Source organism: Monomorium pharaonis, chromosome 3, assembly GCF_013373865.1.
Source record: "Monomorium pharaonis isolate MP-MQ-018 chromosome 3, ASM1337386v2, whole genome shotgun sequence".
Lineage (NCBI taxonomy): Eukaryota > Metazoa > Arthropoda > Insecta > Hymenoptera > Formicidae > Monomorium > Monomorium pharaonis.
Genome location: NC_050469.1, coordinates 11,361,831 through 11,371,330, shown reverse-complemented (window position 1 = coordinate 11,371,330; position 9,500 = coordinate 11,361,831). Strand labels below are relative to the sequence as shown.

The 9,500-nt window shown below is 32.7% G+C and overlaps 1 protein-coding gene across 3 annotated transcripts in view; it reads left to right on the top strand.

Moving 5' to 3' along the window:
• The window catches only part of LOC105837787 (protein madd-4), a 208,534-nt gene that overhangs the window by 66,991 nt on the left and 132,043 nt on the right, over window positions 1-9,500 (top strand). The window lies entirely within an intron of this gene.

The following is a 9,500-nucleotide window of genomic DNA, read 5'->3' as shown; positions in this document are numbered from 1 at the left end:
TATCATGAATATCTACGCTAATCCGGCGATATTATTTTGCTATTCTGTGATGTGAGTTTGGAGTCAGGTTGCAGTGCTGCAAAACGAATAAATATGCATTACCGGAAAAGTCCTATTTATCATTACAAATTTAACCGTCAATAAATGAATTCAATCCGATATTAAGTTTCATTGCCTTCTCCATCGCTCCGGTGTGTGAATCGGTTAAAATCGATTTGTATGTGATCCCGTGAGTGCTGATCTTTGATATCTGAAATCTACATTTTCTCGAAAACAGAATAATTAGAATTCAAAATAATTAGACGTGCAGTAGTCTCGCCGTCGAGTCTCGCGATGGGATTTCTAAAAATGTAATATGCGAGAAAGGCGATAAGAAAGACAAAGATAACGGTGCTTTCACGTCCGTCATCCGAGTTCTATCCTTCGCGATGACAAACGGAATCTCTTTTGAGGACGGCGTTTGCATTTTGCAAGTTATAGAACATTCCCTGTGTCTGGAGCACGGGACGGCGACGAGATAGATGTAGTGTAATCGCGAGGTTAAAATTCCTAGAGCCGTTTGTCTTCGATGCGATTGCTCAGCGTCTCCCGCGAGTTTATGGAAGGACAACCCGCGCACGCCGCGCGCACGGCGCGGCCGTATATAACTATATCTGCCCGGAGTCTGGCGCCGGAGTGTCTCCTCCTCGGAGAGGATTGCTCCACTCCGCGGCGTGGCGTGGAACGGGGGAAAACGGCAGGGAGGAATGTCGCGGCATCACGCATTCCCCGTGCTTTACTCGCAAAGAGCAGAGGAGAACAATTATGCTCGCTCCCGACATTGAATAAAGCGAAGTGACTCGACGATTATCCGCGGGATACAGCGGCGAGAATCAAAAACATTATATTTGTTTACTTGCAGGAGATTATGGTTCTGATTTTAATAATATTGAGAGCACAGACTTTTTTAAAAAAGATTTGATTAAAAAATGAAAGCGAGCATTGAGAGAAAAAGTTATCGCAATTGCTATAATTTAATTATAATTTACAGTTATTTTTGGAGCCATTTGTATAATTATAATTGTGCTAACGATATAAATTATAGTTATTAATTATTATTTTAATGTACAATTACTATTATCACAATAAAGTAGCGAAAAAAAAGTTATTTATTGTTGGTGTAATTATGCATTTATTATGTAAAAAACATGTACAAATTATATATATATATATATATATATATATTAATATAATAATAATAATATAATAATAATAATAATATAATAACATGAAATATAATAAAATAATGGAATAGAATTATGACTAATTAAAATAGCTACTTATTTTATAATCAGAAATATCAGACACTTTTCTCTCTCAGTGAGATATATAATTTAGCAGGATTGATGTCGATTACATAATTAAAGTCTTTTTGCCAACAAATATGACGCATGCGTAAATTGAGCGCTTTTCACAAAAAATAGATAAACATCGTTAGAAGCAGAGAGAAGCCATGTAACAATGGATGCACAACAGCGCGAATCAATACGGATTCGAGTTGCCATGCTGATAATGAGTTGGCGCTGATAATGTACATTGTCAGTCGACTTATTGCGATCTTAGTTTCCTCCTCTATCAGGTTCAGTGACTCGAGTGAGACTCGGGGGCAAGCAACGTCTCGTAATTCAAGCACGTAGAAATGGGGCTAGATTCTCTTCGTACGTGCTTTTTAAGTTGCATCGCAGTAAAAGTAGCGACGCGTCGAGAACACCGCCCGTGTTTTTCGCTCCGCGCGAAAAACACGAACTTTCTCTTACGGGAATGTGATGCATTTGCAGAATTGATTGTTTCCCCGCCTTTGAAGTCTTCCGTTGTACAAAGGGCAATTTTACTACTAATTTATTTATTTATCCGTTTAAATTTTTAGCAATATATATGACAAAATCTTAAGGTTATAAGTCGATTTCTTAAGATATCGTATATGTCTTATATATCCATTAAAACAACCTATAAATTAATTTTTATTTATTAAATGAATGTTTATATAACATTGCAAAAATAATACACCTTAATGTTACCAGTTTGTTTATATGCGACGATATATTGACTTGTAGGACATAAAATAATTGCATATTTAATCTTTGAAGTTAAAATTAATATTAATTGCATATTTGTTAGCATGTAAATTTGTATATATATATATATTTTATTGGAGAAACGTCATTGCTAATAATAATTGCAACCACAATAACGTTAAATTGTACACAAATATATAATATCGTCATTCATTTTGAATTGTTGGCTCAGAAAGCTTGTCATGTAAGATTAATGTTTCAATCTTACTGTTTGATCAATCCCTCCATTAGTTAATGATGACTTTCAATTAACCAACGGACAAAGGTTTCGTCTGCAGCCGTGTGACATGTGTCGGTGCGTTAATCATTCATCGATCGTTGCCGGTGCACTGCAACGTCGATAGAGTCTGCTCTTAGCAGACGTCGTCTTCTGGTGATTTGAGCTTGAGGCTAATCGAGCGTTTAATTCCTGGCTGCAGCTGGTCAGTTGTGAACAGCCACGTCGCTTGTATCACGTCACGTCTTCTTGTTTATTGTCTATTCTTACTCTCTGTATAAAATCAAGATGACGAATTTTATCTTATTTAAATCTCTTTTATTTATTAAATTTGGTTAACGTAAAATCGTGTATTTTATAAATATAAATGAAATAAATTTCTTTTTTTTTTTTTTTATAATTATCGATATAGTTTTAATTAATTTCGCACACACGCGCGTACATACACTACTCAATAAAATTGATCATTAAATCAAGAACAAAATTTGTGACATACTCTATAAATACTTTGAAGCAATAGGCAAAGCATGAAAGCTATGATTATAATAAAAGCTAAAGCGTATCGCTCTTCTTCATTCTCTACATTTTGTTTTCATCTCGTTTCCCCTCTGTCTTTCTCTGGTTACACGATGTTTGCGGGATACGGTAACTCCCAGCATCTCCTGTCAATTCGGCTTTACAGATTATTGCAGCACGATTGCGTACAACCGTTTGCGCACGACGTGTCGCTAACCACGGTACGAGAAACCAAGGCGTTGGCACCAAGGAGCGCGACGTCTGCCGGAAATTGTAGACGTCGTCGAATCGCGTGCAGCCGGAAGGTGCGACTGACAGTATTCGGACTCATAATACAGCGGAGGTTACCGCTATCTTTCGTGTCGTAGTTGCAAACTTACGTTCCGCGTTGTTTTCCACGCAAACTATGCCAGGTTAAACGCCTGAAATTTGAAAATTACGTGCAGTTATCTTTTGAGTCGAGAAAGTGCTTACGTTTTCAATAACGCAGAGAATTACGATGAGCAAAAAATAAAAATCGTAAAATAAAGTAGTATTAAAGAAGAAAAAATCTCATTAGTTCGAATGTGCTTTGTTTTTGCTTTATATTATAAAATAAATATTAGAATATTTATGTATCTTATCTTATTTGCTAAAAATATTACATATTTCATGTACTTTTAATACATTAGGTCGAGTTTTGACGCATTGGTAGGTCACAGGTTATCACATCAAACCGAGGGTTAAATGAGGTCTTAAATATTATAAAAATTGTTATATTATGGAAATTATTATTAATAATATTTTAATAAAAGTATAAATCTAGAACTAGAATGTTGAATTTTTATATTTATAAAAGTATTGTTAAAATAACGTATTAATATTGAATTAGAATAATTTTGGTCGTAATAAGGGAGCTACTTAAGTAGGCAAGAGAACAATTGATTTTCGTTAAGTAGTTGAAAACACATATATAGCTATCGCAATTAGTTGAATACCAACAATAAGCTTTATCAATCATATAACGCCATAAAAACACAAAATGACAGAAAAATTAAGTATAATCGTACTTAATTAATTCGCGCTTTGAATTTTTTTTATTGATTTGACACATTGGTGTATGGCCGCGCAAGGATGAAACTGCTCGTTGGCAAAGTGCATATGTACATATGCTTCTTATGCCGTCGTTTTCTAAAATTTATAAGTATGCACTTAAATCTCTGTGGAAACGTTCATTTTCGTTTGCGCTGTAAGTAAACGTCCCCGGAGTACCATGGATCTGAAACGGACCTACGGTGACCTACACATGAGTTAATAACGCGATACATTAGGGACTACAGGGATTGTGAGAACTATTACACGGTTCTGGTACATTATTACGCTTGATCAATGTTCAAGCGAATGAAAGGCCAATAGTACAATCGCAGAGCTTTGTAATTTTCTACAGTTTGAAAGAAGATGCAGATGACCTATTTTTGCTTCATGAATTACTTGGAAACATTTATTGCAAAGTAACAAAATCATTGCGAAAAAATCGCCAATATTCCTTCATAAGCATAGCCTTCCTAAAGCGGCATTTCCTTGTTCCTCGGAGTTTAAATATTGCTAAATCGAATCAATACTTATTTTTAACTATATTAATACCGATAAACATTTCTAGCGTTTTCGACTGACTTAGGTTAATCGCTCCGGGAGCGATTAATGACGTTATAAGGCCAATCACGGCCATTATTCTGAGAATGAAATAACTGTGATTGGCCAGTTCTAGAGGAAAAGTACCTGAGACGCTAATAATCTGTTTATATAATTAGGAAAATATTTAAAAAATAAAAACCCATACACCCTGCGACTGTATCCTATCTAAAAAAGGAGATGTTAAATCGAATCGAATTTATTGTTGCCGCTTTTCCGAGATGCTGATTGGCTGTCTTGCTATAAAGTTGTTAAGTGCGTTGTGACTGTCTTCACTTCGTGTCATTTCCAGCTGTCAAACTACTTCGTGTCATTTTCAGCTGCCAAACTGTCACTTTTGATAGCTGATTGAAATAATTACAAGAAATCAGGGAAAAAGAAAAAAGAGCCAAATAAAAAATATACGAGAGGAAGAGAAAGAGAGAGAGAGAGAAAGAGAGAAAGGGGGGGGGGGGAGAAGTAAGAATCCTTTCTAAAAAAGGGCATGGCATCAATACTCGCATCTCTCGAAGTATTGTTGTCGCTTTTCCGCGATGCCGATTAAACGTGTGTCAATAGTTTTTAAAAAAGTTATGGTGTTGTAATTAATAAAAACATTTTTTTTAAAATTATTTTGCCCGGAAAACTTGAATTTTGAAAGCTGGACGTGAAGTGCTAATTGAATATCGACAGATTTATTTATTTTAACGCAGTTTTCATATAGTTCCGGACGCGTACAATATGTTTCTGTAAAGTTCCGGTGATATAATTAATTAGAACATTTTTTAAACAATTATTTTGCTTGAAAAACTTGAATTTCTAAGGCTACACGACAAGTGCTAATCGAATATCGACAGATCTACTTATTTTAACGTAATTCTCATATAGTTCGGGACGCTTACAATATGTTTCTATAAAGTTCAGGTGATATAATTAATTAAAACATTTTTTAAACAATTATTTTGCCCAAAAAACTTGAATTTTTGAGGCTACACGACAAGTGCTAATCGAATATCGACAGATCTATGTATTTTAACGTAATTCTCATATAGTTCGGGACGCGTACAATATGTTTCTATAAAGTTCAGGTGATATAATTAATTAAAACATTTTTTAAACAATTATTTTGCCCGAAAAACTTGAATTTCTAAGGCTACACGTCAAGTGCTATTTGAATATCGACAGATCTAATTATTTTAACGTAATTCTCATATAGTTCGGGACGCGTACAATATGTTTCTGTAAAGTTCCGGTGATATAATTAATTAGAACATTTTTTAAACAATTATTTTGCTTGAAAAACTTGAATTTTTATGGTTACACGACAAGTGCTAATCGAATATCGACAGATCTATTTATTTGAACGTAATTCTCATATAGTTCGGGACGCGTACAATATGTTTCTGTAAAGTTCCGGTGATATAATTAATTAGAACATTATTTAAATAATTATTTTGCTTGAAAAACTTGAATTTCTAAGGCTACACGACAAGTGCTAATCGAATATCGACAGATCTAATTATTTTAACGTAATTCTCATATAGTTCGGGACGCGTACAATATGTTTGTATAAAATTCAGGTGATATAATTAATTAGAACATTATTTAAATAATTATTTTGCTTGAAAAACTTGAATTTCTAAGGCTACACGACAAGTGCTAATCGAATATCGACAGATCTAATTATTTTAACGTAATTCTCATATAGTTCGGGACGCGTACAATATGTTTGTATAAAATTCAGGTGATATAATTAATTAGAACATTTTTTAAACAATTATTTTGCCTGAAAAACTTGAACTTCTAAGGCTACACGTCAAGTGCTATTTGAATATCGACAGATCTATTTATTTTAACGTAATTCTCTTATAGTTCGGGACGCGTACAATATGTTTCTGTAAAGTTTCGGTGATATAATTAATTAGAACATTTTTTAAACAATTATTTTGCCCGAAAAACTTGAATTTTTATGCCTACACGACAAGTGCTAATCGAATATCGACAGATCTATTTACTTGAACGTAATTCTCATATAGTTCGGGACGCGTACAATATGTTTCTGTAAAGTTCCGGTGATATAATTAATTAGAATATTTTTTAAACAATTATTTTGCTTGAAAAACTTGAATTTTTATGGTTACACGACAAGTGCTAATCGAATATCGACAGATCTATTTATTTGAACGTAATTCTCATATAGTTCGGGACGCGTACAATATGTTTCTGTAAAGTTCCGGTGATATAATTAATTAGAACATTATTTAAATAATTATTTTGCTTGAAAAACTTGAATTTCTAAGGCTACACGACAAGTGCTAATCGAATATCGACAGATCTAATTATTTTAACGTAATTCTCATATAGTTCGGGACGCGTACAATATGTTTGTATAAAATTCAGGTGATATAATTAATTAGAACATTTTTTAAACAATTATTTTGCCTGAAAAACTTGAACTTCTAAGGCTACACGTCAAGTGCTATTTGAATATCGACAGATCTATTTATTTTAACGTAATTCTCATATAGTTCGGGACGCGTACAATATGTTTCTGTAAAGTTTCGGTGATATAATTAATTAGAACATTTTTTAAACAATTATTATGCTTGAAAAACTTGAATTTTTGAGGCTACACGACAAGTGCTAATCGAATATCGACAGATCTATTTATTTTAACGTAATTCTCATATAGTTCGGGACGCGTACAATATGTTTCTGTAAAGTTCCGGTGATATAATTAATTAGAACATTTTTTAAACAATTATTTTGCTTGAAAAACTTGAATTTCTAAGGCTACACGACAAGTGCTAATCGAATATCGACAGATCTTATTATTTTAACGTAATTCTCATATAGTTCGGGACGCGTACAATATGTTTCTATAAAGTTCCGGTGATATAATTAATTAGAACATTTTTTAAACAATTATTTTGCTTGAAAAACTTGAATTTCTAAGGCTACACGACAAGTGCTAATCGAATATCGACAGATCTTATTATTTTAACGTAATTCTCATATAGTTCGGGACGCGTACAATATGTTTCTGTAAAGTTCCGGTGATATAATTAATTAGAACATTTTTTAAACAATTATTTTGCTTGAAAAACTTGAATTTCTAAGGCTACACGACAAGTGCTAATCGAATATCGACAGATCTATGTATTTTAACGTAATTCTCATATAGTTCGGGACGCGTACAATATGTTTCTGTAAAGTTCCGGTGATATAATTAATTAGAACATTTTTTAAACAATTATTTTGCTTGAAAAACTTGAATTTCTAAGGCTACACGACAAGTGCTAATCGAATATCGACAGATCTATGTATTTTAACGTAATTCTCATATAGTTCGGGACGCGTACAATATGTTTCTGTAAAGTTCCGGTGATATAATTAATTAGAACATTATTTAAATAATTATTTTGCTTGAAAAACTTGAATTTCTAAGGCTACACGACAAGTGCTAATCGAATATCGACAGATCTAATTATTTTAACGTAATTCTCATATAGTTCGGGACGCGTACAATATGTTTGTATAAAATTCAGGTGATATAATTAATTAGAACATTTTTTAAACAATTATTTTGCCTGAAAAACTTGAACTTCTAAGGCTACACGTCAAGTGCTATTTGAATATCGACAGATCTATTTATTTTAACGTAATTCTCATATAGTTCGGGACGCGTACAATATGTTTCTGTAAAGTTTCGGTGATATAATTAATTAGAACATTTTTTAAACAATTATTATGCTTGAAAAACTTGAATTTTTGAGGCTACACGACAAGTGCTAATCGAATATCGACAGATCTATTTATTTTAACGTAATATTCATATAGTTCGGGACGCGTACAATATGTTTCTGTAAAGTTCCGGTGATATAATTAATTAGAACTTTTTTTAAACAATTATTATGCTTGAAAAACTTGAATTTCTAAGGCTACACGACAAGTGCTAATCGAATATCGACAGATCTTATTATTTTAACGTAATTCTCATATAGTTCGGGACGCGTACAATATGTTTCTGTAAAGTTCCGGTGATATAATTAATTAGAACATTTTTTAAACAATTATTTTGCTTGAAAAACTTGAATTTCTAAGGCTACACGACAAGTGCTAATCGAATATCGACAGATCTATGTATTTTAACGTAATTCTCATATAGTTCGGGACGCGTACAATATGTTTCTGTAAAGTTCCGGTGATATAATTAATTAGAACATTTTTTAAACAATTATTTTGCTTGAAAAACTTGAATTTCTAAGGCTACACGACAAGTGCTAATCGAATATCGACAGATCTTATTATTTTAACGTAATTCTCATATAGTTCGGGACGCGTACAATATGTTTCTGTAAAGTTCCGGTGATATAATTAATTAGAACATTATTTAAATAATTATTTTGCTTGAAAAACTTGAATTTCTAAGGCTACACGACAAGTGCTAATCGAATATCGACAGATCTAATTATTTTAACGTAATTCTCATATAGTTCGGGACGCGTACAATATGTTTGTATAAAATTCAGGTGATATAATTAATTAGAACATTTTTTAAACAATTATTTTGCCTGAAAAACTTGAACTTCTAAGGCTACACGTCAAGTGCTATTTGAATATCGACAGATCTATTTATTTTAACGTAATTCTCATATAGTTCGGGACGCGTACAATATGTTTCTGTAAAGTTCCGGTGATATAATTAATTAGAACATTATTTAAACAATTATTTTGCTTGAAAAACTTGAATTTCTAAGGCTACACGACAAGTGCTAATCGAATATCGACAGATCTAATTATTTTAACGTAATTCTCATACAGTTCGGGACGCTTACAATATGTTTCTATAAAGTTCAGGTGATATAATTAATTAAAACATTTTTTAAACAATTATTTTGCCCAAAAAACTTGAATTTTTGAGGCTACACGACAAGTGCTAATCGAATATCGACAGATCTATGTATTTTAACGTAATTCTCATATAGTTCGGGACGCGTACA